We start from the raw sequence: 10,565 nt of genomic DNA, 5'->3' as shown, positions 1-10,565 counted from the left end.
CATCTGTAGTACTCTTTCTAGGCATGAAGCCATACAGCTGTACACAAATGCTGACTTCTGCTCTCAGTCTAGTTTCCACTATCCTTTTCCATAACTTCACTGTATGGTTCATCAACTTTATCCCTCTATAGTTGCTATTCTGCAACCCCCCCAATCCTTAAATATGGGCAACATCACACTTCTTCTCCATTCCTCTAGCATCTTCTCACTCTCGAACATCCTGTCGAATAATCTGGGCAGAAACTTTACCACTACCTCTCAGAGACACTTCTGCACCTCCACCAGGGCCAACTGCCTTTCCAGTCTGCATCTTCTTCTATGCCTTCCTCACTTCACTTCTACTGATCTCTGCTAATTTTTTGGTCTACAATGGTCACCTCGTCTATCCTTGCCTCTCTTCAAAGTACTCTTTCCATCTTCCCATCACTCTTCTAGCATCTGTCAACACATTTCCCTTTCTATCCTTAATTTCCTAGACCTGCTATACATCCTTTCCATCCTATCTCTTTTTTTCTCCAACCTGTATATATCATTCTGTCCCTCCTTACTGTCCAACCAAGCGTAAAAGTCATCGTATGCACTTTGTTTTGCCTTTGCTACCTCTACCTTTACCTTACACTGTATCTCCTTGTACTCCTGTCTGTTCTCTTCAGTCCCCTCAGTATCCCTCTTCTTCTTTGCTGACCGCTTTCTCTGTAGATACTACCGCACTCCCTCATTCTACCACCAAGTCTTCTTATCTACCGTATTTTTCGGACTATAAGTCGCAGTTTTTTTCATAGTTTGGCCGCGGTGCGACTTACACTCTGGAGCGACTTATGTGTGAAATTATTGAGCTCTCTTGCTCTGATGTGTGTGTGTCTGCGTGTGTGTCTTTAATATAACAGCGATCGTCACACACACGCGGACCAATCAAAATTCAGCGGGGACGGGAAAAAAGATGCTGCCACCGACTTCTGTTCCTGTGAAAACTGATCATTTCAACATTTGCAGTAACTTATAAAAACCAACTGAGATGGTCTGAACAAAAATGGCACCGAAAAGAAAATCATATTCTGCAGGTAACAAGCCGCAAGTAGTGAAATATGCAGTCGAAAACGGCAATCAAGCAGCAGAAAGAAAGATTGAAGTTAGTGAGAAACTTGTAAGGGACGGGCAAAAAGCGGAGATTACTGTTACTGAAATGAAGAAAACTAAAAAAGCTAATCACGAGCTAAAAGCTAGCTGGCAACGGCTAGAGGAATGAGTTCACACATGGGTGCTTGAATAACGTGCTGCTGGGAGAGGCTTGTCAACAGTACAGTTGCATCTTCACACCCTGGAAGTTGCCAAAGAGATGAATATAAATGACTTTGCGGGAGGACCTTCCTGGTGTTACCTCTTCATGCAATGCATCACCTCTCTATCAGGGCAAGGACGCCATCCTGTCGGGATTCAGAAAGGCTGGAATAATTAGAACTGCAAGTGATGATAACTCTGACTTAAGCGACGTATCGATAGATAAGGAAGGATTGTATACCTTCGGAGTTGGCAGATTTGTTCAGAGGTGACACCAAAGAAGAAGATTTCGTTGGATTTAGTGATTAAGAGTGACACTGATCGTTTGGTTGTAGCATGTGCTATATGCTATAGTTATTTGAATGACTCTTACCGTAATATGTTACGTTAACATAGCCTACCAGGCATGTGCTCAGTTCGTTGTTTATGTGTCGTATAGGCTGTACTAGGCTAAACTTATTCAGCCTGTTGTTCTCTATTCTATTTTTATTTAAATTGCCTTTCAAGATGAAATGTCCATTCTTGGTGTTGGATTTTATCAAATACACTTCCCCCCAAAAATGCGACTTATACTCCAGTGCGACTTATATATGTTTTTTTTTTTTTTAATGGTGCATTTTTGGTTGGTGCGATTTATAATCCGGAGCGATGTATAGTCCAAAAAATACAATACTTTCCTTCCAGATGACACGCCAAGTACCCTCCTACCTGTCTCCCTGATAACATTAGCTATGGTTGTCCTGTCATCTTGACAATCGCGAATGGTTATATGTCTATGACATGTAAATGAGTGATTATAGATAGTGGCATACAACATTCACCCTCTCATTCAAAATTCTTATCAAGACTTATAACTATTTAGTCTTTAATACACATCTAGCCGAGACATGTAACCATTCATTCATTCATTCACATGCCAGGGAGAGATATACAACCAGTCACCCTTTCATTCTCACATCATATAGAGACATACAACATTCACATTTCCTATAGACACGTAACCCTTCACTCTGTCATTCATATCATATAGAAATGAAACACTCGTTCTCTCTATCACACGTCATACAGAGACACAAAACCATTTATTCACTTATTCACGCCTCAGATAGAGACACAAAACAATTCTCCCTCTCATTCACGTCATATAGAGACATACAATACTCATCCTCTCATTCACACATCATTCAAGAATCCAACCATTCATTCTCTTATTCAGAAATCCTTTAGACATACAAACATTCATTCATTCATTCACACGTCATATAGAGACAAAATTCACCCTGTTAGTGACACACTTGGACCAAATTCGTAAATATGATTTTAGTTATCTATTTTTTTTTTTTTGGCAGTTGCCAATTGATTATCACTTTTCAGTCCTGTTCCAATTCCCATTATTTTTCTTATTTCCATTATTATTCCATCAAATACATCAGATGGCTGTTCACATAGACATCTCGGGCAGTTCGGAATATAACAATTAGAATATAACAATATATAATATAATTTTTAATCCTATTACAGGAGGGCATTGAAAGCAACTCTAAACACCAGGGCCTGCAGACCTGTCGAGTTGCCCTTATTCCGAGTCACCGGTTATTAAAGGCCTCCAGACGTCACTGGTGACATTGTCACACGTCTCATTCTGTGTCAGCATTGGCAAACATGAAGTGTGTGTGTGTGTTTGGGGGGGATTATGCGCGTGCATTTGCTGTCTTCGCAAACATGTGCATTTGCCACTGCACATGCAAGGACACGAGGAAGGTGCCCCAATCGTGATCCCGATTGCCCCGGAAAAGGAAAATAAATAAAGGGGACAGCATCTCGTCCTCGGAACAGCAATAGCCGGACTCATTTAGTCAAGACACGGCGCTAAAGCTCCCCTCATCTTCTTAGCTCATGTAATTAAAAGTGTCCGCAGGCGTCACAAGGCATTCATGACCGTCGGGTGCAAAGCAGCTCGGCCCCGGGAGGAAAGTTATTCCGAATCAACCCTCCCTCCTCCTCTGGAAGTTCCAAATTAAGGAGGGGTGGAGGGGGAGAGTCGTCTTGGGATTACACTGAGCCATATCGCACAAAAATCTCCTCAAAGTAAAAATACATTTCTAATGATCACCATAAATCTGCTCAAGTCCATAATGAGATTTATTTATTTATTTTTTTTATAATCAAGGCCCGTTCATATCACCGCCGTTTCGTAACCGCGTGTTTTTTTTTCTGTTTTTTTCCCGCTGCCCCAGCCCGACCTCCAACCCCGAGTTCCTCACCCCAGCGGGGACAATGAACCGGGACACATCGCTACCACTGTTGTATAAATGGTGGTTTGGTAGCAGATGCAGGGAAAAGGTGCATCATAGCATTTCATAACGCAGTACACAGTGAGTTATGGGTATTCTTCGCTCACCTGATTTGGATCCCCAGACCCCAAAGTTGGATAGGCTTTTCTTACACATCTGTGAAAATATATCCCTCATGAGATTCAGCTGATCTGTTATCTAACCTACATGCTCCTGGGCTATAAAAAGCACCCAAACACATTTGTAATTCGCTGAGCGAATCGGTCCCATCAACGCTTGTAATCCTCATCACAAGGAGACGTTACGTACCACAATCTCATATATAGTGTATATACATATATAGTTTTTTCATCAATTAATTTAATTAATGTGTTGTAAGTCCCAGGCCTTATATATGTGTGTGTTTTTCATCAATTAATTAACTTGTTCATTAAAAGTAAATCGTGAATTAAAAGTATTCTTACTATCACAGTCTGCCACTATTCAAGGACCTCAGGCTGAGAGGGTTAGGGTTAGGGTTAAAAAAAATGTTCATATATAAGGCACACCGCATTATAGGCGCATAGAAGAGAAGTGACTGTAGTGGCTGGAGTTGCGTTATGCATCCACCAAATGGAAATACGCTAAAGGGAATGTCAACAAAACAGTCAGATAAGTCAGTCAAACTTTATTAATAGAATCCAAACCAACGTTCTGACAACCCTGTTCACTCCCAAACAAGTTAGTGCATGCACAATAAGGTACCGTACGTACTGGTAGCTCCTACCGGTATTTGCGCCGCCTTGGTTCAAACTATGTATTTCCAACTCAATTTGTCACAGTTTAAAGGTTTTCATAAAATTAAAGCACCAAGAAGGACCGCCTCATCAATTCATTGATGTTCAGTTTGCGTGCTAGCACTGTTGCCTTCATTCGAATAGTGACCGTGGTGACACTTCTACTTGCTGCTCTCTGTTCAACAACCCACTGTTCAAGTTTGTCCTTAAACTGTTGCCTTCTCGCTTTGTTGGCTCGGAAACTCTGGTCTTCTTTACTTGGCACAGGTTATCTTTTTGCTTCCTCCACTTCCGCACCATTGATTAGGTAATGTTGAATTCTCATGCTGCTGCCCTATTCCATTGTTCTACTGCGTGACTAGAGCCTTGAGTTTAAACTCTGCGTCGTATGCGTGTCTCTTGAAAGGTGTCATTTTGGGGTCTTTGTACACAAACAAGTGGTGTGGGACTGCTATTCACCTTTATGGTTTTTACTGCTGCTACTATGGCGACGCGCACATACACACACAAATGGAAATGAAAATGCACGTTTCGCGCAATCATATATCCAGCATGCACCGCACACTACTTCCTCTACAGGAGAAAATGGAGTCGGCACTTGCCTCCCGTAGTTGCAAGACCTCTTATTGATCCATATATATGGCGCACTGGATTATAAGGCCCTCTGTCAGTTTTTGAGAAGATTAAAGGCTTTTAGGTGCGCCTTACAGTGCGGAAAATTCAATAGCCATTCTGTATATGTGAAACCTGTTTCATGTCATATGACTGGATGACTCCCATTTTTCCATATTTATGAGAGTAAAAATGAAATATATATACATACAGTTAGGTGCAAAATATTTTGACAGTGACACAGCTTATTTCATTTTAGCTGTTTACGAAAACATACAGGATACAATTATATAATCCATATGGGCTTAAACTGCAGACTTTCAGCTGAAATTTGAGAGTATTCACATCCAAATTGTAGCAAGGGTTTAGGATTTACGCCTCTTTTAAACATACAGTAGCTTCAACTTTTTCAAGGGACCAAAAGTAATTGGGCAAATAACTCAGAAGGCCACAAAAAATAATAAGTCTGCATCAGCTCTTTCCTTGGTAACCTGTCATCAAGAAAGCAGTTTAAAGGTCTGGAGTTGATTCCAGCTGTGGGGTTTGCATTTGGAAGCGGTTGCTGTAAACACACAATATGCTGTCAAAGGAGATCTCAATGGAGGTCAAACAGACTATCCTGAGGCTGAAATAAAGAAGAAATTCATCAGAGAGATAGCAGAAATGTTAGGAGTGGCCAAATCATTCAGAGAAAAGAAGAGTACACTGATGAGCTTGGCAACACAAAAAAGGCCTGGACGTCCAGGGAAGACAACAGTGGTAGAATGCTTTCGCAGAATCCTTTCCATAGTGAAGAGAAACCCCTTCACAACATCCACTCAAGTGAAGAGCACTCTCCAGGAAGAAGGTGTGTCAATATCTACACTAACCGGCCACTTTACTAGGTACACCATGCTAGTAACTGGTTGGACCCCCTTTTGCCTTCAGAACTGCCTCAATTCTTCGTGGCATAGATTCAACAAGGTGCTGGAATCATTCCTCAGAGAGTTTGGTCCATATTGACATGATGGCATCACACAGTTGGCGCAGATTTGTCGGCTGCACATCCATGATGCAAATCTCCCGTTCCACCACATCCCAAAGATGTTCTATTGGATTGAGATCTGGTGACTGTGGAGGCCATTTGAGAACAGTGAACTAATTTTCATGTTCAAGAAACCAGTCTGAGATGATTCTCGCTTTATGACATGGTGTATTATCCTGCTGAAAGTAGCCATCAGAAGTTGGGTACATTGTGGTCATAAAGGGATGGACATGGTCAGCAACAATACTCAGGTAGGCTGTGGCGTTGCAACGATGCTCAATTGGTACCGGGGGGCCCAAAGAGTGGCAAGAAAATATTCCCCACACCATTACACCACCACCACCAGCCTGAACCGTTGATACAAGGCAGGATAAATCCATGCTTTCATGTTGTTGACGCCAAATTCTGACCCTACCATCCGAATGTCGCAGCAGAAATCGAGACTCATCAGACCAGGCAACGTTTTTCCAATCTTCTATCGTCCAATTTCGATGAGCTTGTGCAAATTTTAGCCTCAGTTTCCTGTTCTTAGCTGAAAGGAGTGGCACTTGGTGTGGTCTTCTGCTGCTGTAGCCCATCTGCCTCAAAGTTCGACGTACTGTGTGTTCGGAGATGCTCTTCTGCCTACCTTGGTTGTATCGGGTGGTTATTTGAGTCACTGTTGCTACTGTTGGCCATTCTCCTCTGACCTCTGGCATCAACAAGGCATTTCTGCCCACAGAACTGCCGCTCACTGGATATTTTTTCTTTTTCGGACCATTCTTTGTAAACCCCAGGGATGGTTGTGCGTGAAAATCCCAGTAGATCAGCAGTTTTTGAAATACTCAGACCAGCCCTTCTGGCACCAACAACCATGCCACGTTCAAAGTCACTCAAATCACCTTTCTTCCCCATACTGATGCTCGGTTTGAACTGCAGGAGATTGTCTTGACCATGTCTACATGCCTAAATGCACTTGTTGCCGCCGTGTGATTGGCTGATTAGAAATTGAGTGTTAACGAGCAGTTGGACAGGTGTACCTAATAAAGCGGCCGGTGAGTGTAAGTCTACCATAAAGATGAGAGTAAATATAAAGGATTCACCACAAGGTGCAAACCATTAATCAGCCTCAAAAATAGAAAAGCCAGAACTGACTTTGCCAAAAAAACACCCAAAGAAGCCAGCCCAGTCCTTGAACAGCATTCTTTGGACAGGTAAGATGAAGATCAACCTGTACCAGAATGATGGGAAGAAGAAAGTTTGGAGAATAATTGGAACAGCTCATGATAATGATTGGATGGTGCTTCACAGTACAGAGGGACAATGATCCAAATTTACTGCCAGAGCCACCCAGGAGTTTTTTAAAGCAAAGAAGTGGAATATGATGCGATGGCGGTGTCAATCACAAGATCTTTGAAACTTAAGGCAGAAAGACCCACAAACAAGCCACAACTGAAGACAGCTGCAATAAGGCCCTGGCAAAGCATCACAAAGGAGGAAACCCAACGTTTGATGACGTCCAAGGGTTCCAGACTTCAGACAATCATTGTCTGCCAAGGAATCTTGACAAAATATTGAAAAGTAACATTTTACTTAGGGTTATGTTTATTCGTCCAATTACCTTTGAGCTCCTGAAATGAGGAGCATTTGTGTTATGGTTATGAGGTACATCTTGTGATGCAGTTTCTTGGACACATCATCAGTGATAGTACCTGAGGTTAAGGGTGGTTTCGGGTCTTTCAACTTCAGACCCCCTCGCCCAGGCAGCTAGGCCGGGAGTGATCAGTTCCCAACCTGTGTCCAAGAAGCGCTCATCCACACTTGTCCCTCTGAATCCAGAGCCATCTGGATGCCTTCTCAGCGGCCTCTGACGTTGAACAGATGGCTCTCCTTTTGCTTGCCCCTGTGATGCCCAGGAGACTATAGGCCCTGCAGAGAGACCTCCCTGCAAAGCCCCTTCCCCTGACCTCAATAGGCAAGCATTGTGCGTGCCACCCCATGTTGCGGCAGTCTTCCACCAGCTCAGCATACTTCTCCCCCTTTCTTCTGCTGGCTTCATCCATTCTCTCCTCCCAGGGCACAGTCAGCTCAACCCTGATGACCTGCTTGGAGGACTCTGCGTGTACGACGATGTCTGGTCTTAGGCAGGTTTCTATGATGTTGTCAGGGAACCTCAGCTGTTTGCAGAGGTCCACCCTTAGCTGCCAGTCCTTCGCAGTTTCCAGAAATCCTGTTTGGGTCTTTGGTTGAGGAGGGGGTTGTTCCCTGGCTCTGATGAATGTCACGCCCTGCCTCTGTGGCTGGAAGTGCCTGCTGTAGTCAATGGCAGAGTGGATGGACTCAGCAGTTGCCTTAAGCACCTAGTCATGGCGCCAACGATAGCAACCTTCTCCAAGTGCTTTCGGACAGCTGCTAAGGATGTGCTCCGGAGTTCCCCTTCCCTGGCACAATGTGCATGATGGCATTTCATTCTTGCCCCAAAGAAAGTGGTTTGACGGGCTGGGCAAGACATCATAGACCGACTGGATGAGGAATTTTATGCTGAGTGGTTCAGCCCTCCACAACTCCGTCCACGAGATCTTCCTGTCCATGGCTTCCTCCCATCTAGTCCATGCACCTTGCTGCCTTGGCCCGACCCACTGGCTCGCACGCTACCCTTCGACACCAGCCCGCACCTCGAGTCGGATCTGGTCCTGCCTTTCCTTGCCCTTGCGCCTACTGAGGTGCATTGTCGGAATAGTTACTAGGCCTGCCAGACCGGTTGCCATGGACCCCACAAGCTTCTTGTGGAAGAACCGAGGTTCTGCCTGGTCCACCGCCTCTTGTGCCTTCCACCTTCTGCCGTGTCCTCACCACAATACCGGCTTGAGCAACCTTTGGGTCCTTTGATTCCCTGTACTGGAGAACCTCCCTTGCCCTGGTGACATGAACTCCTCAGTAAGGCTGTTGATTGGTAGGGTCAGCTTGTTTTTATTGCCATAGAGGGCAATGCTGCTGAGACTCCGGAGAAGCCCCAACCAGCGTCGGAGGTGGCTGCTGACCTTCCGCTCAAACCCTTCCACGGTGGATATAGGAAATTCATAGACAAGCAAGGGCCACAATATCCTGGGCAGAATACCGTGCTGGTACATCCATGCCTTAAACTTCCCCGGGAGACCTGATTTGTCCACTGATGTTAGCCAGCCTTCCATCTGATTGTTGGTAGCCCTGGTAGAGGCTGTATCCACAGGGAGCAGTCAAAGATCTTGCCAAGGTTTCTCCATGACTGATGGGATCTGGGAGCCTCCTAGGGAGAAGCGGAACCGGTCGGTCACCCTTCCACCCTTTAGGACTAGAGACCTGGATTTCTCTGGCTTGAAGTGCATCCGTGCCTAGCTGGTGAGCTTCTCCAAGCCCTGGAAGATCTATCTGCATCCTGGAACTGACACAGTTGTTACCGTCAGGTCGTCCATAAATCCTCTGATGGGGGGCTATCAGATCCTGGACTTGGTTGTGGGCCCTCTGCACTCTGGCTCGGTGGACTTGACTATCATGTTCATAGCCAAGGCAAAGAGTATCACTGAAATGGTACATCCAGTGATGATGCCTTTTTCTCGCCGGTGCCACTCTGATGTGACTGTTCTAGAGGAAAATCTCAGGTGAAAGCTGTTATAGTAGTTCATGATTAAAGCCTTGATGTTACATGGGACATGGTGCTGTTCCAACGACACTTCCATCAGCTTGTGGGGTATGTAGCCATATGCATTAGCTGGGTCAAGCCAAAGCACAGATAGGTTCCCTTTCCCCTCTCGAGCCTCCCTTATCAGCTGTGTCACTACTCCACTGTGTTCCAGGCATCCTGGTACTCCTGGGATCCCACCCTTTTGCACAGAAGGGTCGATGTATTGGTTCTGGAGAAGACTGTCGGACAGCCGACAGGAAAGAATACTGAAAAATATCTTTCCCTCGACATTGAGCAGTGAGATGGTTCGAGCCCCTGAAATGAGGAGCGTTTGTATAAAACTGCTCCAATGCCTACATGTTTAATCATATATTTTTGTTCAAATTCATTGAATTAAACCTTAAAGTCTGTGCTTCAATTCTGTTGTAGTTGTTTCATTTCGAATCCAATGTGGTGGCATGCAGAGCCCAAATCATGAAGATTGTGTCACTGCCCAAATATTCTGGGCCTAACCGTAGTTCTGGGCTGATCCCTCCCCTTCCTCATGATCATTGATGCCCCGTGAGGTGAGAGCTTGCATGGAGCCCCAGACTGGGGGAGACTGACCATCATCTTGAGCTTCTTCCATTTTCCGGTAATTGTGCCAACAATTGTTGCCTTCTCACCAAGCTGCTTGCCTAAAGTCCTGTTGCCCATCCCGGCTTTGTGCAGGTCTACAATTTTTTCATTGATGTCTTTTCACAGCTCTCTGATTTGGGGCATTGTGGAGAGGTTAGAGTTTGTGTGATTGTGGTGTCTTTTATACAGGTACTGTGTTCAAACTGGTGCAATTAATACAGGTAATAAATGGAGAGCTGGAGAGCTTCTTGAGGAAGAACTAATATGTCGACAGAAGCTGTAATTCTTGCTGGTTGGTAAGTGATCAAATACTTAGTCATGCA

General features: G+C 44.6%; 1 pseudogene; it reads right to left on the bottom strand.

The window, feature by feature from the left end:
- Nucleotides 1–7,745: 7,745 nt before the first annotated feature.
- On the bottom strand, nucleotides 7,746–10,320 carry LOC147230019 (uncharacterized; annotated as a pseudogene).
- Between the last annotated feature and the right edge of the window lie 245 nt (nucleotides 10,321–10,565).

Source organism: Fistularia commersonii, chromosome 11 (genome assembly GCF_037954325.1).
Source record: "Fistularia commersonii isolate RoL2024-O1a breed Wild chromosome 11, RoL_Fcom_v1.0, whole genome shotgun sequence".
Lineage (NCBI taxonomy): Eukaryota > Metazoa > Chordata > Actinopteri > Syngnathiformes > Fistulariidae > Fistularia > Fistularia commersonii.
This window is presented reverse-complemented; position numbering and strand designations above follow the sequence as displayed.